The sequence below is a fragment of the Oenanthe melanoleuca genome, chromosome 1, assembly GCF_029582105.1.
Source record: "Oenanthe melanoleuca isolate GR-GAL-2019-014 chromosome 1, OMel1.0, whole genome shotgun sequence".
In the NCBI taxonomy this organism is placed as follows: domain Eukaryota; kingdom Metazoa; phylum Chordata; class Aves; order Passeriformes; family Muscicapidae; genus Oenanthe; species Oenanthe melanoleuca.
The window spans coordinates 5,793,038-5,820,525 of NC_079333.1; the positions used below are offsets into that span (position 1 = coordinate 5,793,038).

The window sequence follows — 27,488 nt, forward strand, 5'->3', positions numbered from 1 at the left end:
TACAGGAGGACTTGTGTCATGTGAGCTTTTGGTCAGCAGGAGTCTGCAGGATGCTCTTACCCTCTTCAATGAACTTCAGTACAACTTGTGTTGTACTGAGCTGAGAAGAAAAGCCTGCAAATTTGAAACCTAATTACCCCAAATACGGTTGGGACAGCTGAATGTCTGATGAGTGCCCCAGTGGAGGCATCACTGTGTGTGCATTCTTGTGGAGCACCCTCAGCCTAGGTCAGAGTGCATCTCCCAAGACACCAAAGAAAAAAAGGTATGGAGTCCATCCAAAGGCAAGTAGATGGTAAATGTTTACACAGATTACAAAAGATGAATTAGCCTACCAGATGTTGGAAGATGTAAGTACTTAATCCATGGGAGAAAAAAAAATCAGGAAAAAATAAAAAAAAAATAAAAAAAAAATAAAATAAAAAAAAATATATATATATATCTATATATATATATATAGATATATATATATATCAGGAATATCTCATGCTTCTGGAAAACTGCTGTCTGTGTATTCCAAGGATGGAGACGTCAGAAACCAACTGCTGTCCACTCACCCAGCTTCAGTCTCAGCTTTATTGAAGGGTATGAAATATAGGAACAGTCTACCAATATGCTGGTAATTTAAATGATAGATGCTTTTTTCCTTTCTGCCTGAGCTTTACTCAAATTCTTCCATTAAAATATATAATTGAGTACCTAGACTGTTGCATTTTGATTTGCATCTATTGCCAACCAAATACATCTTTCAGATAAGCCTTTTCATGCATTACTTTTAATAATAATGTCTTAAATTAAAAGGCTGCTTCCATCAGCATAATGAAGCAAGATAGCCAAGAAAATAGCTATGTGCCTGAGAACAGAAATTCATTAAAGTAAGAAAAAAATCCATGAAACAGGGATGATAATGAGAAAAATATTGAGCCTCAAAAATGACAATACTGAAAGAAGAGACTGCATTTAGAGCTTACTTGCTGCATGGGAGGGGCTGTTTTCTTTTTGCAGAGATCTTGGCATTTTTTTTTAATTCTGACAAATCACATAAAATTTTGGCAACTCAGTTACTTTTAAATTGCCATAGGCATATGGGAATTTACTAGCACAAAACCTGTGCCTGATAGTGATATCAGGGATAATCCTTTATGCTACTTATGTAAGAGTTAGTTTTATTTATTTCTGTTCTTCCAATACTGAGAAACGTGCAACTTAATAATGACAAACACCAAAGCTGCCCAAAGAAGGGAATTTATTATAATCAAGGTATGCTTTCTAATTAATTGCCCTCCTGGTCTCTATTTAAGTTGCAGATTGTGCTACTTATATTTATCTTAGAAATGTGTTGTCTTTCTAAAGACTTTTTTTAAAAAGAAATATTTGAAAAGGTGCTGAAAAATATTTTTACCTTCTCCAGAATACAAGGAACTTACATACTGTGCTAATGAGGCACGTGCTTGCCTTTGAATTGCATCCCCTCTTCCTCTCCCTCCCATCTTTATTTCTCATCTTCAGCCAGCCAAGGCAGCTCTAAACAAGCAAACCAGTGCCCATATGACTCCTGTCTGGCTGTCTGCTGAGCTGTGCAGCTGCTCCTGGCAGGCTGTGGCAGCCAGGGACACACAGAGGGATTTTACAGGAGGAGCTGACACCCTGCACACATCCAGCCTCAGACAGGTGTTACAAACCTGCTCTCTGCTTCCTGTGACTGTGCAAAGACAAAAGGTTTTGCCTGGGACAGGACAACCCTTCACTGCTGGAGCACAGATGGTATGAAAGTGGTTTGTGTGACACAAGGTGTTAGAAAATGTTTGGCTCACTAACATGTGCTGTCAAGACCTGTTTTCTTCAAGCTGCCAGTCTGTCATTGTCTTTTAGAAACCAGCATGCAGCCAGGAAAACCATTTCCATCAGGAACAGAAGCCTTGTTTAAACTTCACTTTCATTTTCTCCTACCAGGTAATTTCTCTTTCTAATGTCACCACAGGTATTTTAGTAGAATTAAGGAACAGCCAAAATTTCTCTCTCATTACAGTAACTAGAAGAGAGAAAGTAAATTTTAAAAATGACAAGAGTAAAGGGAAGAAAAGCTTTCAAACCAAGCCTTCCCCACACCTGAGTCTGCTAAACCTTCCAGATACAGTATAAAAGATTTCCTTTTCTCTATTAAGTGTACAGATGGCAGTTGGAGGAATTCCTGGCCAAGGTAAAATCCAGCTTAGCAGTATGAAATAATACAAGTTTGTGAACTTTGTATTTCTGTATATATTCTTTATGGCAGCAGCAAAGGCTTGTAAGGGCTGAAATTGGCCCCTGCTCTGGCCCCTATTTTTCACTAAAATCCATATGTTTCATTAACAGTACCATGAACTGGGTGACTTTAGTCCATTTTACAGCTACTCAGTAACATTTTTTATGTGTTCTGTTATTACAAATGCAGCAACCTTGTCTTTACCTCTCACTGTAAGACTTTTAAAATGCAATTTGCTGCATCTTTCAGAATGTGGACACAATCCTGAGATGGCAGGGGTGAGAACTTGTGTAGATATAGATGAGGATAAGGAGAGCTGAACATGGGGAAAACATCAGCCTTAAGGGTATTTTTCTTCCTCTAGCAAAAAAATGCTATGTGATTAAATTAAGACCTTAGATTAATTAAGACCTTGGAAAGTCTCTGAATGTTGAATGGTGGCACATGACTCTGTCTCAACATGTGGAATTTTCAGGTTCACTTATGAGCAATCATATTTCATGCTCATTTGCTCAGGCAATTAAATGATTGGTGAAGATTTATTTTGTTTATTTTGCTTTATTATTCATGTCTCAGTGTTAAATGACAATTTCTTCTCCTGATACTGTTGCAGGAAGTTTTATCCTTCTATTTTTAAACATTTTTGTATTCAAACCAATTGTCCTTTCTGAAATGTTATCAATGTTAAGCTGTTGAATTTGAATGACTACTCAAAACAAGGATTTTGAGATTTCATCTTTGCTGTTAAAAATCTACAAGTAGGCTATGGAAAAAGTCACTTGGTAAAACTGCACAAGGCAAAACCAGAAATAAAACCAAGCATACAGTGGCTAATGCAAAAATTGAGAAAAGTCTTCTCACAAAATATCTTTGTGCTGCTGGGCTTTCCATCTTCAAAATGTCTTGCAAAGGTTAAGTCTTTAAAATATATCTGTGCAATGAAGCATTATATTGGCACCATTGTTTTTTTCCCCTCAGTTAAAGTAGATGTTGGGTGTTTAAATGTCCAAGGCTGTGGAGAAGGTCGCTCAGATCCAGGACTGCAGACTAAGCTGCTTCTGCAGTGCCTGAATTTCTCACTGGGCTGGACATCCTTCATTTATTCAGACATCCTTCTGTCAGCCACTGCTCTCTTTTTCTCAACTGATTGTCCTCTTTGACATCTTTTCCTGGCTGGTCTGCAGCTTTCCACTGCACTAAGTGTGCTCAGATTGCCCCATTAATGTTCAATAACCTCACAGGTCAACCCTCCCTTGGCTGCATTTCCCTGTTCCCACGTGAGGCTTTTTGCAGTCAGACTTTTCTCTGCTCCTCTCCTGCTTTAAGGAAAGGTCAGTCTGGCAGAGGTCAGCAAAACCCTGTATTCAACCTGCTTTGCAGAATCCCTTTGGAAGATCCAGCCAAGTTAATTTGATCACTAAAGCAGGTACATCACAACCACATGTATAAAGTCTCTGCGTGTGAGGGTGAAAAGCAACTCACCATCTCCTGTGTCAGGAATCACCTTGGAAAAGCTGCCTCTGGGAATAGGACTGGTAATAGGAATTAAATCAGCCTTAGCAACACCAGATACTGCCAAAAACCTGCAAGAAAGCAAAAAACCATAATATAGACTCTGTAAATGACTGAATTATGTCTACTTCAGAGGAAGGAAAAGATTCTTCAGAAAGGCCTAAACTGTAATTTTCAGTATCTCTTCAAATAACCATGAATGATTGTTTAAAAGCTTAGAGACCAGTGCCAGGAACTCCCCCTGCTCAGAGCTCACACAAGAGCCTAGCTGGTGATGACAGGAATACTTTGTAAGGAGCTAATGACCAGCAAGGACCTTGCAGGATTGGGCACTCCAGAAATCGACTCCACTCGAGGAGCTCCAGAAATCGAAATTCCTGACTTGCACCTTCCTGAAGATAAATGAGCAGTTAAAGGAAAGGGGGAAGGAAGCCTGTGCTGTTTAGCCAAACCAGCAGTTTTAGTGTGTCTCAAGCTTTTAGCACCTGAGTGCATCTGTCAGGTGCTAATTGTCAACTCCAGCTGACTGCAGTAGGAGCCCGGGGCACTTGGCATTTTGCAGTATTAACCTGCTGTTATTAAGCTAAAGAGATGAACATGCCACATTATGTGATGTCTGAACTTCAAGGCATTGTTTCTTGCTTTCTCCCAACTTTAATATCTTTTTTTCCCCCAGTTAGCAGTGTCTTACGGCAAGCAGCTGCCTAAAGGGGAAATATAATGCAAAAGAATATGCACTGTGAAAAGTCTGTGCTGTGAAGTGCAGAAATATATCATTCTACCAAGAGTAGGCTGATTTAATTTTAAATATAAAATCTCTAAATAGCTAATGTGCTTAAAATGTAAAAAAAAATCAGATAACAAAAGCAGTTCTTGTTTCAAAGGAGAACTGCAGTCAGTGAGAAAAATGAATAAAAAGAAGACATAGTGACAAAAGAAATAAGGAACTACCATTAAATTCCTGGGAAAAAGATAAAACCTAATAATTTTTCTCACATTATCAAATAACATGGTAATTTATCCAGAATATAATTATGCTAACATTTGGCTGTTGGTATCAGATGAGTTCTTACAGCTCAGAGTGTTCTGGGGCAGGTTTTGAGGGTGGTTACAGACCTGTTTGTTGGCATTATGGCCAACATCCCTAGAGGTGTTCAAGAAATGACTGGGTGTGGAACTTAGTGCTGTGGTTTAGTTGAAAAGGTGGTGCTTGATCAAGGGTTGGATTTCATGATATTTGATTTCTTTTCCAAATTTACTGATTCTGTGGGCTAGGCTAGGACAGTAGGTGATAGGGCTTCTTGAGGTTGTCAGTGCAACCTTGGGAAGTTCTGGTTTCATTATTGCTAAAGGAAGGGTGAAAGCAACCAGCAAATCATGAATTACAAAATCAGTGCTGCATTGGTTGCAAAAGCTTGGAAAAGTAAAAGCTCTCATACTTTTGTACCCATGCCACTGGTAGATGTAAGACATTTTTCAAGAATTAAGTCTCATGCTTAGTACAGAACATTAAGCTTCAAAAAGTAACTCATTGGCAGTAATAATAGAGTTTAAAAAGTAAAAGGAGTGCCTATGCTCTGTTTTTCCTTGCTCTCCTTTGTAATTCAGATTTCTCTCTCTCTAGGCAAGGCCAGAAAGGACAGAAGGCAGAGGGGCCACCATAACCTACTGTGGGAACATGCAGCACTCAAGACGCAATGATCTACTTTGCTGTATCTTGTTAAGCATCCACCAGATGACCATCAGTAACTTCAAGGTAGAGGCAGAGTGGCCCTTTTGTCTGGTTTTGTTTGGAAGTTGTTGGTGTAACTATTGCCTCCATCCTTTTCTCTCAACAGACTCCCTCAGACGTAGCAAAACTCTGTTCTGAATGAGTCTGCAGGAGTGCACAAGAGCTGGATAATTTTTGGATGATCTTAAAATGCTCAGAAGGATTTCCATCTTAGAGGGGTGAATGGAGAGGAAGTTGGCTTTAGCTCTTGTTTGAGATCTTGCACCTTCATTCCCAGGTAAAAAATTTTAAGTATCAGACCATTTAGGCAGCCTCAGAGATTTTATTTGGCTTTTCTAGACAAATAAGAAGTCTCTGTTTCTTCACAAACTTAAGGTTTTTATTGTACATGCCTTACCCCTGCAGTCTATCCTTTTCCCTATCTCTTCTCTTTCAGCTTCTGCATCTAATGCAAAAATGAAATATTTCTTCCATGCATGTGCTTACACAGTTAAGAATTTCATTGTTGGCACTGCCATCCAATGACTTCATTCTTGTCTGAACAGGGAGAGTGACCTCTGAAGGGGATCTGGAGGCCCCCTGGGTGTTTAGATCACCATTTGCTCCCTGTTTTCGTGTTTGGAGTGCTGCCAGCCACTCCTGTGCAGGGAGATTTGCAAGCTGTCTACAAGCTCTTGTGAAGACCTTGTCTGGATGGGAAGGATGTGGGAGTCCTTGTTGATGATACAGCTGCATGGATGGAGCTGTTCTACCTCTTCATTTATCATTATCATTATAATTTCATTATCATTACCTTATCATTTTCAGCTTAATTAAAATGTAAGTACCCTGGACCTAGGGGACCAGCACAGGAACTGAACAGACACCTCCAAGATGAATCTTACATAGCTGGCAAGCAATGTTCATATGGAATTATGCTTTCAACTTTCTAAGATCATCCAAAAAAACCCAGGTAATTTTTAATGAGTTAAGTGAGGCTGCATTTAGAGTAGTGATTCCTATAAGCCAAGGACAGAGAAGAAGACATTTCAAAAATGCAGAATAATAGATAATTCACAATTAGAGCAATTTTTGTTTTGGTAGATCATCCCCACATAAGCAAAAAAAGAAAAAAGGGGGAATTACCCGCAAGTCCTATGAAGTCTCTGTTTTGTTTAATAAACAAAAGCTTTTAAGAGATTTGCAGTAGCATATTTCTACATATGAGTACTTAATATTTCTGAACAAACCCCAAACCTTTTTACCCAATATAAAATCATTTCACATCTTCTCAAAATCTCAGCAGTCTCAGTTTCTGGGTGGCAGCAACTTCCTCTAGGAAGGTAGTCTAGCAGAAGGAATTCTGGACCTGCTTCCATCTCTAAAACACATTTATTGTTTCCATTGCTTCTCAAGCCTCAGGGTTCTCCTATTTCAATTCTGAATATTTATTATGCAGGTTGAAGTCTGCCAGTAACCAAAACCTAGAACTATCAATTCCAGCCTTCCTTTCTCAGCAAAGGCATTGATATTATGAGAGCTTTGGTCTTGTGAAACACAATGGGAAAAATCTTGTGAAATGTATGGAAGAAACGTGGTTTTTTTGTGGTTAAAAATAGCATCTGCATTAATTCCATGAGAAGAATAAAAGTGACTTTCTTACCGTGTGGAGGATGCTAAATAAGACTTTTTAAAATGGTACCATTTTCTAGGATAATTATGGAAGAAAAACAGCTTTCCATGAATCTAACAGCTGTTTTGAAAGCTCAGCTGGTAGCATCATTTCCTATCATGCAGAAGACCTAAGTTCAAGATCACACACAAATTTTTGTTTTCTCACAAGGCAGCAGGAAGTGAAGGTGGAGTAAAGAAAGTTACAATCTTACTGCAAAGGCAAACTGAAATCTCTCTTTGTTCATGAGCTGAGTTTGTGCTTCCTGTATAGAAGCAGCAAGGAGTTGGAAGCAGATAATACTCCCTAGAATGGCTTGACATCCATAGCTGGATGAGAATTCTCCTTTTCCTTAAATTTACAGTGGCTGCATTGGATGTTCCAGAAAATGATGGATCAGTACAGTTCTATAAATCCCAACCACATATGTGGTATATCTTCTCAGAAATAACTTACAAAACAGCCTTCCAGAGGAGAAGTAGTCTGCAGTAATGACAGCACACTGACAGTGCAATAAAGAGGAATTCATTATTCAGGCTGCAGGGGTTGACAATGGCCAGAGGGCAAATGCATAAAATAAGAAGAAAGAGTTGATGCTCAAATGTCAAAATCTCCCTGCCACGAGTTAAAAAAAAAGGAGAAATATGTTCAAACTGTATTTTCTCTCTATAGGAATGGTGGTGATAATGATAATAAGAATAATGTTAATAACAACATTTATCTGAGCACAATAAATATTGCTGAGAGTGAAGCATTATATGACATCATTTGTTTATAAATAAATTATCCCTTTCCAGTGTTCATTGCCACGAAATGAAAAGAAACCTTTGCAATCTAGAAAGTGGCAGCAAAACAAAGAGTTAAATATGTAGGATGGCTGGTTTTGTGAGTAATTCTTGTTGACAGTTTTTAAGCTACTGTTCAATTCTAGAAACAAATCTGATTGCTATCATTATTTCTTTTATTACCTAAAGAGGATAATACCTACTCACAAGTGCAACTACTTCAGTATGAAATTTTGCAGGCATAAACTGTACCCTCAAACAAAATCTCAATCCCACAAAGGAACAGCAAGCCCAGTTATTTTTCTGGAGTTATTTAGTTATAAACAAAATTCCCTTCCAGTCTGTTTTTTATTTTTAGTTCCTCTCTCTTTGGTATTGAATGCTTTTGTAAGAAGGATGTATTTTTGTTCTGTATTTTTCTTCCCCTGACATTTCCCACATGAAGTTACAATCCTCTGATGGCTTGTATGAAGAGGATTAGAAACATGTCATCACTAATTGCAGATGAGGATTTAAAGCAGGGCTGGGCAGGAGAAGCACAAAGATGAGATTGCCTGGCCTGTCTTGATTAGACTGTGGATGCTTTGTGCCTACCTCTGCTGCTCCAGGAAGTTAGTCTGCCTCCCACATCTGTCCTCATCTTATGGCAAGGGAAAATTGTTGGTTGTTGAACAGGATGAAAGACTGATTTCTTTATTGTTCCTAAAGTCCCATTTCTGCCATGAGGACTACATAAAGTTAGTTGGCTCATAAAGCACAAAGGAGTGTGAAGTTGTAAATAGGAATCACTTCTAAACTAAAAAAAAAAAAAAAAAAAAAAAAAAGCCAGATTACACTCGTGGGACTGTTTCTTTCTCCTCAACAAATTTTTTGTTGTTTCTATTAAACTGTAAACTAAGTACTGTCACTGTATCCTCCCATACACCACAAAAGTGTGGAAGTAGCAATGGCTAAGCAACCCCCGCCATCTGTGAGCATTCCCACTGCTTAGTGTCAGACCAGTACCAGTTTGGCTAATAAGGTTAAGGAATTACATAACTTAAGTGGAATTACAACAAAATTATGTCAGTGTGTGTTCCCCTCTCTTTTGCTTCAGGATGAATCAATTGAGAAACATAAATCAGAGTAATGGATACAATATTTATAACCATTTAGACTCCGAGGCACTGATTAACCGTGACTTAGAGAACTTTTTCTTGTGGACATGAATGTTGTATCATAAAGAACCTGTAAGTTCCCATCTAGGGCTGTGAACTACTTGGAAGAACATTTTACCCTAGCCCTAGCATTCTTTGAAAGATTCAAGCTTGAGGAGATAAGACACAATAAGGAAGGCCAAGTAGTCAGAGTTGCTTTACACTCTTCTGCACAGATCATTCCTCAGTGAGTCACATAAGTAGAGGAAATTTAATGAAAATGCCCCTTTGTCTACTTTCAAAAACAATTCTACATTTTTCAGGCCTTGCAACAAGGTCAAAAGTGACTCAAGAGTTCCAAAAATTGATAAAGCTGAGCCAGAGTGAATTAAATTAACTTCAGACTTCTAACGGAAACCACAGAGTTTTGTGACAATTTTTGGGACTTGTCTGTCAAACCTTGACAGATCAGGAAACTGAAAAGGATCATTTCTGGATTAAGATTGAAAATAAAGCCCGAACTTCACTTTCAAGGAGAAAGTATGTTCATTTTAATTAATAAAGAAATATGCAGTAAAACTACCTCCTCTGCCAACAAAGTTGTAACCATAATTTGACATCTCTGTCTCTCCCATGACAAATTTTGGGCTCTCATTTTTGGAATAAAAACATCTTTTTTGAAGTCATTTGGAGAACAATCTGTGACTTACTTAAGGAAATAATGAAATGTCTCAGTTTTCTCAGAATTAAAGGTAAATAACATTTTTAGCTGTAGTAATGGACTTGTTGATGTAACCTGCTGGTTCTTGGTCATCTGAGTTTATGATGTACCCCAGTATCTCTCTGTGAAAGCTGTGTTGCCAAAATGGATTAGTCTTCTTGTCATTTAATCACTCAATTAGGGCACTTCTAGTGAGGAAAAACAAGAATTAACAGGCAGAGGACTAAGTATGTGATTACAAAAATGTGAATGTTGTTTCTGGAGTGATAGACTGTGTGCTGTCTCTTTGACAGACAAATGTCTTACATATCAAAAGGTCGTGTCTCTGGAGCAGGCAGCCCTTCAGTCCTATGTAACAACCTTTCAGCAAAGTTATCATATGGCTCAAACTTTCCTGAAACAGTCACTCTCTTTTAAAGTATAGCTATTGGTGATGCAGCACTTAAAAGAGACAAAATTCTTGGAAAATAAAAGGGAATCTTGCCATAAACTTTATCAGTGGCTTGGCAACCCTTTGGGAGACAGACAGCTTTGGTGTTGGTTCATCTTTAATCTCAGAGTTTGGGGTTCTGGACACCACACTGGCTTATAGATACATGTTGAGACTAATTCCTTTCTTCCTGATGCAGGTGCTGCTGCTGGAAGAGTTTTTGGGGAAGAGTTGTGGAACACAGAAATGGTGATGGAAACAGCAGGGGGCCACTAGAGGTACTGATTATGTTTTTCTTCCAGAGAAGGCCTGCAGACCTAACATAAATGTTTATATTATCCTTCACTCCTGTTGTTAATTAAAATCAATTTAAGAATCTCAACTTTTACACAATATTTTCCATATTGGCTGGTATTTGTGAGGCCTTAATGAATGCAGCTCCAAAGGATGCTGCTGTCAGAGGTACTTTTTGAAAAAGAGATGTTTAATGGTGATGTGCAGTCAAAGAATTGCTCTCCATTCTGCTAAATTACATTCTGTTTCAGCACTCCAATCTTTAAGCCATACCCAAAAGCTGGATCAGTTTAGGAAAATTCACTGGCAGCCTGGCTGAGATTATATCTCAAGCACATCATTTTAATATGCAGTTATAAATCACTTCTAACTTTCTGCACAAAGAGTGTTTTCTGTTGATGTATTTGAGAACATTGTAGAGAGGTTTGTAATCAAATGAGAAAAAAGTAGGTCTTCTTTTATAAAAAAAATCAATTTTTAATGCCATAGAAATAAGGGAAATTTGAAAATACTGTGCACTCTTTATTTTGGCTTTGTACCTGAAAGCTGCACAAAAGTAATTGCATTTCTCTTTAAAAGACAGTGGAGGGAGAAATACAGCTTTCTTTTACATTCGAGGATAAAAAATTTATCAACTAGAGAGACAACAGATTTAGGTAAAGATGTTTAGATTTTTCTACAGCATTTTCAGGGACAGGCTCTCCAAAGTCTTTTGCCGAATTGTGCACTAAACCATATCTTCCTATCCATTATAGGTGCCCATGCTTCACAGCAGGGTTTAGTTTTAAAATTATGTGCTAGGGCTCAAAAACCAGTTCAGTTTCTAGTACCAAATGTAGAAAATGCCCTTCTCTTCCTTGTCCTCTTCCAGCCCAGGGTGGCCAGTTTAGCATTCTGCCTGCTTTTGATTAAAGGTGAGGTACTGCCATGATCCAACGTGGTAATTACTGTACTCCAGTGTAAGTCACAGACCATTGCTGCTATTATTTATTCTCAGACAAAAACATTCATTCACCCCTCTCCAACTACAGGCTGCAAATTCTTAATGGCTTGACTTTTGCTGTGGGTGAAACCACTTTATTTTTCATTTGCTCCAGTTGCTGAGATGGCTGCACTATCTGTTGCCCATTCTCTGTGGAAAAATTTTAAATTTGCCAGTGCTCTCTTTCACTATGGATCAGAAACCAGGTAAGTTTTCAATGTTAAGGATGGTCACTTGCAGCACATCCAGTTTCTCCAGGCTTAAATAAATATGCACATTTTTCAGATCACTCTCTCTACAGAAATTTTCTTTTTCTTTCACGGACTTGGTGCGGTTATCCATGCACACTTGAGCCTATCTTGGGAAATTCCAAGAGGAATTGGATGGTGGGAAATATCCTCCAGCCCCACAACTTTTTCTCCTAGAACTGTTTAATGTGGGAAAAAGCTGAGTGCACAAAGCCACTCTTACCGCGAGCTGGTGAGTCACTGCCTTCAATCTGCGCCTCTTCGGTTCAGGCTGACGTTTTTGCAGCTGAACTTTTTAGGCTTGCCAGTTCTCTGGAGAAGATGTCTATTGCAGAAAAGTTGGGAATTTTCAAGATACAGCTCATCAATTCACCATGTATAGCAGTTCTGAGAAACTGAGCATCTAACAATAAGGAAAGGGAAGAGAGAGGGGGAGGTACTGGTATGAGTACAAGACCTGCAAAAGGTGCTTTCAGCTTGTTAGAAACTTTTAGGACCTAAAACTTCTTAGTATTTAAGTATCTGCCTTGAAGAAACTGTAGGTAGCAACAATAGGTGAAAGTGCTTTTTCAAAGAAGTGAGTAAATCTGTTCCTTCCTTAATGGAAAAATCTACACAATCTGTCAAGAAGTGGTAGATGTTCTTCAAAGCAGACACATACCAATGGCATGACATTTCCTGCCTATCCTACTAATGAACAGACATTCAGTAGAATCCTAGGATGGCTTGGCCTCCTTAAGGATCATTGAGTTCCAACCTCCCTGCCAGAGGCAAGGACAGAGTAAGCAAGGAGAGGTCAGAGCAGGACAAGAGGCTGGAATGAGGTGTGCAGTGGAGGGGGTAAAAGTAAGCAAAGCTACTGTAACTACTCATACTTGAAAGAGGATCTTTTACTCTGTTCCAGAAAACAATTTTTTCATTGTCCTCAGCATCCACTTACACTGCAAATGACAGGAATGTACAGGCAGAAGAAAGATCAGTCTTCGAAATCTGAGCATTTTAAACTGGAAGAATGCTATTGATTTTAAGTACACAGTGTTCATGCAGAAGATTAGATAATCAATTTTATCCTGAAAATATGGAAATGCCCACAGAGCATTTTTGGGGGAGTAATAGAATATTTTCTTTTATATTCTTATGATAATTCTATTGTGCTTGCTCCACCATAAATTTTCCACTATTTTTTATGGACAGTTTAAGAATTTGAAGCCAAGATTTGATGCTGCAAAATTTCAGATAAAAAACTGTGAGGCAAGGAGGAAATGTGCATAACATCTCAGAGTTTCATATTGAGATTCCTTGAGAGAAAAAAACATCTTTAAGAAAGCTGGATGTATAATGAAAAGGCAGATAAGTGTTTCATCTCACTATTTTCTTGTCCTAAACCTCAGGCTCATATCCTCCCCCTTGGCTTTTGAAGACAGAACCACTTACTTGTCAATCATGAGTAATGCTTCCCTTTCCTAAACACCCTTCTCTCACCTCTTAAAATAGTTTCCAATGTTGGAGCAAGGTACAACCCCAGCCAGAAGTGGTGAGGTCTAACCAAATGTCTCATTATCCTGACTGGAGGGTTAAGGCAGAGCTGCAAGCTCAGCTAGCCATGAAGAAAAGAGTCTTAAAATATCAACTCCTCTAAGTGAGGAGATTGAAACAGCAAAGATCTCAGGGATTTTATTCAGTCCCTGTTGTTTGAAGCCTCTCTTAGCCAATGTGGCACCTGTCAAGACTCAAACACCTGGCTGTGTGTTTACAGAGAAGTGTGAGCTGATAGCTGCTGTTGTTGTATCTCACTTCATGTGCTGCAAAGCAGAGCTGGCACTGGCCCCAGGGTGGCTCCTGTGGAGACTGGGACTGCCCCAAAACTGCTCCTAGCAGCTGCTGCCATCTCCATCTCTGGCAGAATCTGCTTCTGGGGACTGGAATATGAAGTAAGCTTGGAAAAATTCACCCATGGCTGCTCTTCCTTTACTGGGAAGGAATTATTTGAGCCAAGATTCTCCTCTGCCCCACTGGGCTTGTTCTCAAGCTACTTTGCCAGAGCAAGAGACACAGCAAAGAAAAAAAAAAAAAGAAAAATAAAGAGGGCACAGCAAGGGAGCAGTGTTCCTTTGAAAGGGGGATTTTGCTAACCCTCAGTTTAACCATAACCTTCAGGGTCTGGAGGATTCTGCAGGAGAAGAGTTTGGATGAGCAATGCTGGAGATGAGACAAATGGCTCATAACTAGCCATGGTCTGCATGGATGTGTTTAATGCTGGTATTGGGTTTATGATTTGTGCTCAAAGAGTCTAAGGAATTAAATTTACTTCTAAATACCACAGGACCCACGTGGCTAGTTGAGGAGAAAGGATTTCTGCTGTGGGAAAGTCTCTGCAGTGACTAATACCTGGTTTAGTGTGGGGATGCTAACAGCTGAGACAGAACATGCTCAAGGTGTGTTAGTGGTGGAGACACAGTTGAAATCTTTGATCCCAAGGATGAGGGTCTGGTCTGGCCAAGATTTGGGAAGGGGAGTCAGAGGGATAGTGGTAGAGCAGGGTGGAAGGTGGGGTGGGGAGAATCACATCTGCTGCTCTGGCTGTTTTATGGAAATATTTCTGGGGCAGCCAAATGGAGTATGTGGGCTCAGCACTGGCAGACTTGAACATATAATTTGTAATGCCTACAGAGTGAATGTCTATAGCTGATGCTGATCTAAAGACTAAGATTTACTGCTGGTTGGTGCAGGACATTGAGAACTTCTGCTGACAAAACCCACTAGCATATGGATGCTTTTGAAAGAGAAAGATGTTGCTGAACTATGATGGAGGCTGCATTTGAGGCAAAGATTACATTTAAGGAGCTTGGCAATGAAAATTCAATAATTACCTTTATTTTTTCCCCCTAACACATTTGCTTGGCAGGTTAAGGGAATGATTGATGATAAAATAGAGCAGGTGGCTCCAGATGTGCCAGAAAGATTGGGAGGAGAGTAGGTACAAGCAGGGTGAATGCTGGATGCTGACAGCAGGAGAGGAGTTTCAAGGGAGGCTGCTCAGAGTGAGGAGAACAAATATGAGTGGAAGAAGGAAACATGAGTGGAAGAGACAAAAGCCGAGGGCAATTTCCAAAGGCTTCTCTCTTCATCCCTGACCTCCTTCTCATCTTCTGGGTATACCCTGACTTAAACCAATGCCCTCTCAAAAACTGAGGGAAAAACTGAAAGCTACAGCTTTCCTTTATGTTCACACTAAATGATTTGATGGCTGATGAAGTGACCTGTGCAGCTTCTTCACCTCTTTATCTCTGCTTCTAAGCAGAAAACAGGACACAGCTGATTTTTTAAAAGGGCACTTTTGTTTTGAGCATTTAAAGTAAATATTTTCATATTGTGTGTTTTAGAATTTCTGGCTCTTGGTCTTCATCACTCACAAGCACAGGAAGAGCATGTTAAAAAAGTATCAGCTACTGTAGATAATGAAGAAAATGCATAACAGGGTATTAGATGTATCTGTATCTATGTCTATATTTGCATATGAGTGAAGGACTAGGACAACAAGTGTCTCCACCTTTCAGTAAAAACAGATCTGCTTCTAGGTTGAATAAAACCTGTGAGGGGGACACGATATTGTAACCTGAAAACTAATTCAGGAAAGCACAGAATTTAAATAACATTTGGATGCAACAGAAGGAAATACAAGGAACAGGTGTTTAACAAGATTTCTTTTGACTGTTTAACCTCTTTGCTAATGCCAAAAAGCACAAACTCTGTCAGACTTCAGCTTTACCTCATTTCAGTAGTTGTCCTTTTGGCTATTTTGTGACTCAGAGCATTTATTCTGCTGTTAGTTTGTCTCTAGGGATCTGGGTCTCTGCCATTAAGTGTTTTTGATCTCTATTGCATGTGTTGTTTTCTCTTCAGGGAGCAGTGGGATTACATGGCTGTAAATAAGGCCCAGAACTTGTGAGTCTGCTCTGTGGGTTCATGACAGCATCAGTGGGAGAGATTTCCTCACAAAACTGGGTAGGATTTGTTTCCTAACACTTGGAAACCAGGGAAGGCTATTCTTTGTGATCACTATAAAATACAAAAGCATAAATAAGTGTTTTGCAGTGTTTCAAGTGTTGGTATAGTCTAGAGGGATATCTGTTTATAGAGCAGGTCTCTGACACCCTGCTGAGTGACTGAGATTACATAATGCTGAATTTCTATACATCTCTTAAGAAGCTCCTTGTTTAAATGACCTGCTAGCTCTTTCTCTCTTTTATATTCTGATTTCACACTGTTTCTTGGATTTATAAAATGAAAATAAACTCAGGTGATGCCTGCTTTAACAGTCACCTTTTAATGGTGTGTTTACTTCCATCATGATTTTAAAAGTTTCTTCCTGAATTTCTTTTGTTCAGTGTTTGAAGTGAAGAAATTCTTAGAAGAGTGTCTCTGTAATAGCATGCTTTCTTTAGGATGGGGTTTCAACAACTTTAGACAATAGAGAGAGTCAGTATTTGATGTCAGATTCTGCCTGCATGAACTCCCACCCCCTCTCTCCTCCTACACACATTTAGACCTCTACGTGGCAGGGACATGAATCTCTAACTCTTTAGGCTCACTTTCAGAAATTGAAAATTGATTCCATTAACTGCTGCTTCTTTTTGTTATTTTCCCCTTTCATCTTCCTCATTGCTTTCCACCCAGCATGCAGTCCAACCTGCTGGCTGATGTTGTCCTTCCAAAATAGTGGCTTTGACACTGGAATCTTCTACAGATAAACTGATCTATCTTTTCTCCCCATTCCTCCAGTATCTGTATACATGAGAACTGTCCTCCTCCTGAAGCTTGCTCTCCTGTCCCTGACCTCTCTCTCCACAGAAGGAATGGGCTCCCTGTCAGGACACTGAGGGCATCAGCACCTCTGCCACCTCTTGGCCCAAGGGGTTTGGCTGCCCTTGCTCAGGGCTGTGGCATTTGTTGTCAGCTCTTTGTTGCTGGATGTTATCTCCAGGGCTGATGGTGGCTGAAATTCCTCTACCAAAGGTCCTGTTTAATCTCCTTCCTTGTTATCATCAATTATGATCTGTAAGTTTTCCAGTTTCTTTTTCCTGTTTCCTTTGTTTGTTTTTTTTTTTTTTTTTTTTTTTTTTTGTTGTTGTTGTTGTTGTTGTTGTTGTTGTTGTTATTTTCCCCTGATAACAAGTGCACCAAGGATACATTTGCAGCTTGCAGAGACCACTCTGATCTCCAGGATATGACTGCTGGAAGGGGAAAGAACATTTCTGAGATGAAGGATCTATCTATAGATGCACCTAGCTCACAACTTCCCACAGATTCCCTAGCCTGAACATATTTTTCAATCTTGAAGTTAAAAGTACTCAGCAACATTTGGAAACAGGAGATCCATTGTGAAACCTGGTCCAAATTCTTGCAGTGGCATGTCTGAAATCAGTGTTACAGGCTCCATTTCTAAACTCCAGGGAAGCAGGAAAAGAACCAGGTTGAGAGGAGGATGCAAGACTGCCTGTGTGGATGCTGATAGAAGGGTGGGCTTGAGTGCTTAGACAGGATTCAATCCATTAAGCAGACAGATGCTTTAATGCTTCTCACCCTAGAGAGTTGCTTCCTATACAATACTTCATCTTTTATGATCTTAATTAATACTAATTGGTAGATGATTGCCTCTAAAAGTACTATTCTATGGAGAAAACTAATCTCTGGTATTACAGTGAATGGTATTTGGGAGAAACCATAAGGTACTACAGCCCTATGTAAATGATTAAATTGATCATCTTTCTGTGTTTTGATTTGTATCTGTCTATATATTGTTTTCCTTGATAGTCTGCACTGTAACTCCCACACCTTGGGAGTTTCATCACGTTTTTTAAACCATAATGTGTGGCTAGAGGAGATCTCACTTTTCAAAACTGTAATGAAAACCCATTATTAAATGAGGGATATAGCTGTTTTCTTTTTTTTATTCTCTGTTTGCTTTCAATCAGCATACTAATTCTGCTTTTATGTGGAATTTTCTCCTCCATTTATGTGGTAGGGTGGTTTAATTTTTGGTCTATTCCTATTTTGAGAAGGAATCCTCCTGCATACATCCCCAAGATCCTCTTTCAGCAAAGACTGTGGTTACAAAAAAGTAAAAGTAGAGATTTTAGATCTTAGTAAACAAAATCAGAGGATGAATTAATGTTTAAAGCTGGCTGCGACACTGAACTTGCAATTCACTTATTATTTTTGGCAGCAGCATGTCCAGACTGTCAAGACCATTCTTGGAAATCACAGCTGTGGTATCTATAATAGCTGAACTACAGGAAAGCTGCAGTTAGGTCATACTGCCTTGTCACTGCACATGAATAGTGCAAGTGATAATAGTTACCATTACTGCCTACTCATTTGGCAGCATGTTTTGTTCAGTTAAAACAATTCCAATTATTAATAGCATGATAAAATTGTCTGCTGAGTGCATTCCCTCCTGCTTTTTACATGGCTGACTCAGGTAAGGAGCGTGGTGGGGGCAGACCAGCCCCAGCTGAATCCAGCTGAGCCCTGTGGGCAAGGGCAGAGAAAGGTCATGGAATGGGCTGGGAGGGGAGGCCATGGGACCAGCTGGGGCCAGGTGGTTTTTGGAGGCCACCTGGGGAAGGGGAAGTTTCAAAGTGAAGCTGGGGAGAGGCCAAGGCTAGTCAGAGCCATCAATGGAGGGGAAGAAGCTTTCTGAGCTCTCTCTGCAGTGAGTACTTGAATATATTTTCACAAGTAGGAAAAGGTCTCAGTTTATTGTCAGCCAGAGCTGCTGGTCAAGGGGGAGGTGTTAAAATCAGATGCTGAGCTGGAAGTTTATTAGGAAATTGATGTGGGCATTTTACTGTGTTTTAGCAACCTAATTCTCAGAGTAAGTAATATAGGGCGTGCTGCCAATTATTTTCAAACAGAGCTTGAAAAGTGCTCCTGGCCTGAGGTAAATACTATCAACTTCAGAAGAGCTCAACTGCTGTTTTAGAGTACTTACACAAACATAAGTTCCACATCTACAATTATTTGGTTTACAGGATTAATTTTCTTTTAGATGCTATTAATGGTTGGAAGACCTGTGCCAGCCTCCTGCATGCACAGGCTGTTTGACCACAGGTGTCTGATTTAGAAGGTCTGCAAAACCTCTACTTTGCATGTTTGCAAGCAGTCCAGGAGCAAATTGCTTGCTAATGCTGTTACCAAGACAGGCCATGTGTGGTAAAATGACAGAAGCCAGGGACAAACAAAATATTGTAAAAGGCTAAGTACTTGCAGTAGTAGGTAATATGATGCAACAATTGTCCAGAGCTCCAAAAGATTTTCTCTCTTGTTAAAGGTAGTGAACTGCTTTTCTTTCTTTCTTTTTTTTTTTTTTTTTTTCCCCTTTCTTTTTGGCTCAGCTTTTTGCTTTTCTCAGCTGGTGCTGAAATGGTTTGGCTCAGCCTGAGGGAAGTGTAGGGGAATTGCTGCCCCTAGACTTGGGAATTGAATTTTGGCAGGCAAGTTGGCACGTGCTACTCACAGCCTGTTTTGAGCTGCAGCCAGTCAGTGGGGCCAACCTCAGGGCACTAAAGCTGAATGCTGAAAGACACTCTAGGCTTAATGTCACAGGATTTGGGCAGGAAGAAAACTTGGAAAACAGATGATGTGTCAAAGGTGGAAAGAACTTTCTTGTTCTTGGAAGGTAAACAAAAGAAATTCTGATGCAGAGGCTTAATACAGTATAGGTGTATTTTTTTTTTTTTTTTTTTTAATAGTGTTTTGGCTGTCCTGCTGCACCAACAACTCAAGAACCTGTAGCACAGACTTATTTCTCTGTCTGCAGAAGTTCTTAGGTTTATAAATCCCTGCATAATATGATTGAACCATGTTTTAAAACAGTGAGAGTTCCTTGTCCCAACTGCTTTGTCTGGAAGATTGATCCACAGTTTCATGCTGACTTTCTTTCCTTGCCCAGCTTCAAGTACTAGCTGATTCATTATAAGTTTGTAGTTACTTGAATTTTTACTGATGCCTTTGAAGCAGATATTCTCTTATCTTCCTGTTTGCCCCCTCTCAACATTGGCATGACAAAAGTATCCAAGCTCTTGTAACTTTTTCCGTTCCTTTAATCATTTTTCTGTTCTTCCTCTGTACCCATTCTAACTTACATTACTTTTTTTCAGAATGTAAGTGCCCAAAAAGTTATCCAAATAGTATTTCAGTGAAGTCCTTAACAACAGTCTTTTTTTCTTCCAATTTTATCTTGCCTATAGCATTTTCTGATGTCATCAACTTCTTCCCACCTGTATCACCCCAACAGCTCATAGCTAAGTACTGATTGACCAGTGCAACCTGATTTTCCTCCTTTTAGCCATCACTTGGACACAATCTCTGTGGAAATAGGGTGAATTCTTGTTATTCCATCTCCTAAACTGTAAAATATCTTCCCTTGTTTTTGGTGGGAATGTGTTCCTCTTGGCATAGAAACCTGAGAGCTCCAATCATGTTGGGCAGCATCCTGCAAGGTCATGTTTAAGGATAAAAGCATACATCTCACTCACTGATCAAGTAAAACCTCCAAGCTTTCCAGAGACTCATATAAAACCTACAATTTGGCCCATGCAGGTTGGTGATCTTGGTTAAAGCAGCATGACAAACCTTGACATGGCTTTGGTTGCCAAATCCACTCTCTTGGATTAAAGTCATAAATAAAAAGGCAGAACTAATATAATTAAATTGGACACAATACTCAAACTTACCTATCTTTTATGCATTTAATATGTGTAAGAGCCAAAACAAACATGAATTTGAATATAATAGAAATATTGTAAAGTGAAGTGATTCTGATTGTATGAACAATTTCATCCCTGATTTTTCTTTTGAGTAGGTATTTTCAAAAACAAAGTCAGTATGAAAAACACCACTCCAAGCTGCCATAATTGAGGATGATCTGGAAGTTTTTCCTATAGTTTTGTAGTGAAATGTTGCAGACCTTGCTCTCATCTCCTGTCTATAACCAGACTATTTATCAGGTAATTTTTAGTTATGGGGAAGAAGTAGGTAAACTACAAATGGCACAATCAAATAAAATACATTTAATTGCAAAACCTTGAAGCTATTCATATTGTGTAAAGTGGACTATACCTAAGCCAAAAAAGCCAGCATTCCATTCCCTAATAGTGACAGATTACAAAAAATTACATTCCACAACTCCCACAAGTCTACATCTGATATGCTTGCAGGGACTAAACACAAGTCACTCCTCAGAGAATATTGAGCTGTGAGGGATGCTGAAAACAAAGTGGGATGGAGGAGGCATGGGAAGATGGAGGGAAGAGCAGGTGATGTTCTTCTCTCCCTGACGAGACACATGAGAGCTGAACAGCCCCATTCTGCACCGACGTGTTTTCAATACCTACATATTTTCAAAATGCATTAGAAAAGGATTATTACTATGTCTGATATGTGTCACCAAAGCACAGCTTGTCAAGGAAAGAAGAGATTCAAACAGAGCCTGAAAAGAGAGATAAGTGTGTTCTAATCACAACCTTGTGCTCCCTCAGAAGCTTTGTGCCATTTATTCTCCTTGGTATTTCTTGTAGTTAAAGGCACTAATGATACTCCAAAATCTTATCCTTGCAGTGCCCAAAGACAATGTTTGTAAAGTACTTTGATGGCTGAAAATAGCACCAACTAAACAACATTTTTGCCACTGGAGCATATGCACTCAGATGAATTCATAATAGAAGGAGGTGGGCAGCTCTCTGTACTAGGCAAACAGAGCCTTGTGAAGAAAAGTTTATCTGAAAATTTAGGAGTTTTACCAGAGCTTTACAAATTCAAATGCTCAGAAACCTAGAGAATAAATTTCTGCATAGAAAATTAATAACTGATGTGCTGAAATAAAATGTTTATAGTGAACAGAAATACTGTGCAAGGATAGTTTGGTGTGGTGTGGCAAGATTTTCTTGTAGGAGCTATAGAAGGAGTAATTGAGTAAAGACAATTTGGGCTATAACAAGGAAGCTAAGCAATCAAGAGATGAGATCCAACAAATATCAAATGTCAGAAATTTATTTAAAAGCCACAATAGTGGCAATATCATATTGCAGGATGTCATATATCCATCTTGGTTGATGAACAACTAATTAATCTTGTAATGCTAGAAGCTAAAACAATCCCAGACAGTGGCATGGGTGAGGTATCTTTGCATCTGGAAGAGAATATGTGGTGAAATTAAAAGTTTTTCAGATCAGCTGAACATCCTTTATGCTTAGTGTAGTGGTCTTCTCTCATATTGAGAAATGAACTTTTGTTCCTTGAAAAATGAACTTTTTGGATTGATTTTTTAAAAATAATTTTATTTAGGAAGAGTAAATGTTCATAAAATCCCCATTCCACTTTAAGTATCCTGAATCAGCTCAGTCTGTGATTGAGACTGTAAGAGTCCCTTTACTTGAGGAAGTTAACACAGCATTTCCAGTGACACAATTCTAAGGAGCATGATTTCTATGCAACCTTAATCTTTCCATTTAAAAGAAGAGATGTGGTTTCTACTTTTAATGGAAATTTAGTTCTGCAGCAGGCTTAAAACTGCCAGGGAAGAGAGAAATTTCCTCAACTGTAGACACATAGAAGTGTTTAGGTTTGAAAAGACCCTTGAGTCTAAGCATCAACCCAGCATTGCCAAGTCCTCCACTAGACCATGTCCCTAAACACCACATCTGCACATCCTTTAAACATCTCCAGGATGGTGACTCCACCACTTCTGTTTGCAGCCTGTTCCAGGGCTTGACAACTTTTTCCATCAATAATTTTTTTCCCTGATATCCAGTCTAAGCCTCCCCTGGCACAACTTGAGGCTGTTTCTTCCTGTTCTGTCACTTGTTACTTGGGATAAAAGACCAATCCCCACCTGACTGCACCCTCTTTTCTGGGAGTTGTAGAGAGTAAAGGTTCCTCCTAAGGCTCCTTTTCTCCAGGATAAAAAACCCAGCTCCCTCAGCTGATCCTCAAAACCCCTGTGCACCAAACCCTTCTCCAGCTCTGTTCCTCTTTGGATGTGTGTAATGCAAAGATCTATAAATCCTGAGGTGTTTTTTGTGGGTTGGGTTTGTTTTTTTTTTTTTTTTTTCATTTATGTTCAATAGTCTTTCTATGTTGCAGTGCTTTACATCTGAAAGTAAAATGTCTAAAACAGATGAGAGGGTTTTAATTTTGTCTTTTTCATTTTATTGGGTACAAAGAGAGTGTGGGATGACCTGCCTGGATAGGTTTTTAAATTACATATGAAAATCTTGTCTCAATGGCACTAATTGATATAACTTCATAAAAAAAATAGATTTTTAGAAAATATATGGTTGCTGAACTACTATCTTTTGTTTGAATATCTGGCTGGACTGAAAATTGGCTGTGATAAATCCAGTGTGCTTTAAAGTGGATCAGCAATACCACTTGGCAAATCTCCCCTACTAAGCCAGGATTTTTTTTCTACTGAAAAAATGGGGGTAAGGCAGATTTTTTTATACTTAAACATGTACTCCAGAGTCCACTTGGCTGAGGAGATGCTAGGTAGCTCACGTTTTATGCAGGTCCCTACTCTGAAACCTCCAGCAGGAGTCAAATACTTGAAGTTCTACTTTTGGGTCAGTTCAGGGCTCTGAGCAGAGCCTACAGCCCTGTCCTCACCACAGTCAGGAGTCACCATAAATGAAGTTTTTTAGGGGGCCTGTAACTGTCCCAGATCTCTGCAGTTGCTGTAACTGGCTGCAATTCCCACAGTTCTGGAAAAGATCTGTTCCTAATAGTACATCTGTTTTGAAGGCGTGTGCTAAACTACAATACAGAGTGTGTGTTATTTAGTTAATGTCTCAAGTGAGAATTTTGGAAACTGGATATAGACCTTTCCTGATCTGTGCACAGTACACAAAGGGCTGAAATCTGAAATTACCATGACTAAACAGCTCTGCATTAATCATCTTGCAAATTTAATTTTAAAGTGAGAACAAGAGAACTCAAACTCATCTTTCAGATCTCTAAGGGGTTCTTTTTTAAAACTTTTTGTTCCCTATTCCTCCTTTTCCCTGTTCATCTACTGAAAACTGAAAAAAGGACCAGAAAAGTAGATTTCATTTGGCTATTGATCCAATGCTTCTACCACTGCCACTAGAGCAACTGTAGTTGGAAAATAAAGCAAAAGAAATATTTTTCTTAAATTTCTCCAGCTGGTCTACTGGGTTTTATGACTCTGTTCTTCCAGAGTGATAGAGACTACTTTTATTTGCACAATATCAAAACAAACAAATAAAAACCTCCACCTTCAAAGGCAAACCCACCAAACTCATCAGTGTGTGGTACCACTTTTGATAGCCATAGATGTATAAAAGCAGTGGCTAACTATGCCACCCCCATCCACCCCTGTGGTAAACCAAAAATGAATAAATACTGGTTTACCTTTACAAGAATCTTGTATTTTGTGTTTGCAGCACATAACAGCAGGAACAATGCAGAGGTTAAATGATTTAACAGCTAATAAAATAGTGACTGTCCAAACAGCTTGTACAAATAAAAGGATAGATCAAGTTCTCACTGGGTTTCCTTAGACATACATCCAAAATGCAATAAGAATTCTGAAGGGAACACACAGTGCTTAAAATATCACTGCAAATTCAAAGATTCTGTTCTGCACCTGTGCTAAAATTCATGCTCAAGGCAATGCCATGAGAGAAACTTTAGGCTTCTATTTATGCACATTGATGCATGGTACTAATGCATTATGTGCTTCTAAAAACAAAAAATATTTTATCTCCTCTTTAAATGTGTGAGGTCAGGAAGAGCAAAGAAAGCCCTGCCACAGGGAAGAGAGTTGTAGTTTTGTGAGGTTAGAAAAGGATGGGGTTGGATCTGGGTCTGCCCCCTGTGCTTGGGGCAATCCAGGTACCACCACAGCAACCCCTTTGTCCTTGTTCCATCCCTCAGCATGACATCCCCAACCCCCTGCTGACATGATTTTGGCTTCCTGAACCACAGAAAAATGATGCCTTGGGGTACCAGAGGGAAAGGCAAGCTTATTCCCTGTTTGATCTCCTTTATCTATGCTTTTTTTTAATATTTTTCCTTCTTGTCTCTGGGCTGTTAAGGAATTGGGAATTGTAGTTAAAGCTGCTGCTTCAGGCTGATGCTTCAAATTCAGCCCAAGTTAACAATGGCTCTTTCAGTGTATGTAAAATTAACTTTTCCCAGGTTTCAGTGGATCCTGGGCTGCACCTCTTAAAATAATTGATAGTGCTGCCAGAAGTCTTAGCAGAGAAGCCAAAGACTGAAGTCATGATGCTCCAGAGATCTTACTGGAGCTCTGAGCTAAATCATACCCAAGGGGCAATGGGAGGTAATTATGGAGGTCTACAAACCTGTTTTGGAGGGAAACCAAAAAGCAGCTCACATAGGTACAATCCCAGGTATATTCACCAAATACATGTCCTGTACACAAACACTATTAACAAAATTTCTAAAAGCTTGTAAAACAGTATAGCTTGCTGCTCAGATATGAATTGGCTGTGTAATACCTCACTGGAGGTCTGATGAGAATGCTACAAATGTATTTTACTGATTGCTTCTGGTTTGATAGAAAAGCTAACACTTCCTTTAGTTTTAAGCCATAAAGCTGTGTTCAGATCTGCAGGTTTCTGCCCCATCACTCCAGCCACTCTGCTAAAATCTTTTGTTAAAGTAATTTTACATTTCTCAGACGATGTTGTAAAAGGATGGATGAAAATAGCAGAAAGAAGTAGGATCTAAAAAAATGAAAATAACAATCAAAAGAGCACCACCTCAATGCCCCTTCCTCAATGGTTTAGTTATTAACCATTTATCTGAAAGCTAGACACACAGATGGCAGTAATTCCCCACCAATGCATAGTGCAGGATAAATGTCATATTAAAATAATATATTACTGTAAATTAACACATAAGTTTCCCAAAAAGTTCACTCAGTTTGTATGAAATCAATGTATTAATTTATTAATATTTAATGCTTCTACTCTGTGAGCTCCAGTAAGAGTTTTCTGTAGGCAGTTTGTCTTTTTTTTACAGGCACATATAATTGTAGTCAACAGCAGGAACATAAAAATATTTGCAGGTAAATTTTACTCAAAAATCTCAGCAACTTAAAATTATTTGAGGATGTTGAGGAATGTATTTTAAATGTCAACTAAAGAGCAGTTAAGCATATTTCAAACTGTCCCATCTGGCACAGCTGTAAATAATAATCTGTCAGTATTAAACAGTCCTCTGTTGACTGTGTCAGCAAATGTTAGGATTATTTGCTATTATTGGACCATTTCATCTTTGAGTGTATTTATAAAGTTCTGCAGCACTGACACTAGTCCATAGATCATTTCTAGCAGATCAGTATAATGCTGAAAGAATCTTTGTGCAAACATACTTAAAGCTCTTCATCTTTATGTCTGAAGATGTTGATATGGATGGAGTTAGAGAGATTTATCATCATCTTTACTTTGATCCTCTTTCCTCCAAAAAAATGCAATAAGCTGAAAAATTCATGCATCTGGAGAAATAGAGAAGACAGTTTCATCTGCCAGTGAAAGCAATTGCTTAGGCATGAGGGACTGGCTGATTCTGGATGTGAGTGGGTACAACATAAATGTCTCACAGATATTATGTGCAGCACAGTGGTCTTTCATCAGAGCAGAATTTATGGGTCACAGAGCTACTAGATGAGTGGTGTGTAATGTGATTCCATAAATTACTGTGAAAAGCAGACAGCAGTACAATAAAAGTAAATGCTGATAGCAGGAACCAGTGTATGTTACCCTGTGTGAACACAGGAAAAAAATGGAGAGATTGCCTCACTCCTGCTCATGAGAGTTTTAATACTGAACTCACACTGGCAGGGATTCCTGACCCTTGTTCCAAATGAAAATTGACATCTGGCCTGCTGGGCTGGATATAGGACAAATATTACTTGGTAAACCATGTTTTATGAAATACCTTTTTCATTCTTTAAGTAGCAGTTACCAGTTTGTTGCTTCCAGCTTCATGTATCAGAAAAAGAATCAACTCAGGCCATGCTGTTACCTATGCACAATGCATAGAAAACTTTCCAACTTTCTAAGGCAAAAAGTGGATGAAAACATGAAATGTTTAAGCACTAAAATTTACACTGTTTCTTAAAGAAGAAAGCTAAACTAATTGTCTAATTGGCTCTTTCCAAGCCCTGGAAACTTTTTTGTCCTAGAAATTTTTTCCATGGGGTTGGGTAAAGAGGCAGTTCAGCAAAGGGCATAGTAAAATGAATGTGAAAGCAGCACTCAGTCCCAGGTATTTCAAAAACTACTCTGAGAAGACACTTTATCTAACATCTCCCACTTCAATGTAAAATTACCACCTACTCAGTATGTTATTTATGTGTATTCAAAGGCACAGTTACTTGCTTGCCTTTCAAACAGATGTTTTAACTATTTCCTTCAGTGTGCAAGCCCAGCACAGGAGATGTGCTGACAGTAAACCAGGTTCAGCATTTTCCTGTATGTCACTGGCATTGTTTACTGAGTTCTGCTCTGTACTGTCTGCAAAAAATACTGGCAGGAAACAATGCTCAAGTGTTCAGGAAACAACTGAGCCAGGGGATTCCTCATTAAAGTAATTATGCATGAGAAGGACTTTGCTTGATTGTCAGCTTGAGCTGGTACTGACAGGTTGGGGAAACCAAGCCAGATTTAACTTGCAGTTAATGTATACTTTACAAGGAAATA

The 27,488-nt window shown here is 39.0% G+C and overlaps 1 protein-coding gene across 3 annotated transcripts in view; it reads right to left on the bottom strand.

Annotated features, from left to right (window-relative positions):
- HTR1F (5-hydroxytryptamine receptor 1F) overlaps nucleotides 1–27,488 on the bottom strand; it is a 102,869-nt gene that overhangs the window by 51,223 nt on the left and 24,158 nt on the right. For 2 of the 3 annotated variants that reach the window (XM_056493343.1, XM_056493352.1), the window contains exon 2: nucleotides 3,728–3,828. The exons of the other annotated variant lie outside the window; for it this stretch is intronic. The gene's annotated coding sequence lies outside the window, so the exon portion shown is untranslated. The remainder of the gene's footprint in view (nucleotides 1–3,727; nucleotides 3,829–27,488) is intronic. 3 annotated transcript variants of the gene reach the window in all.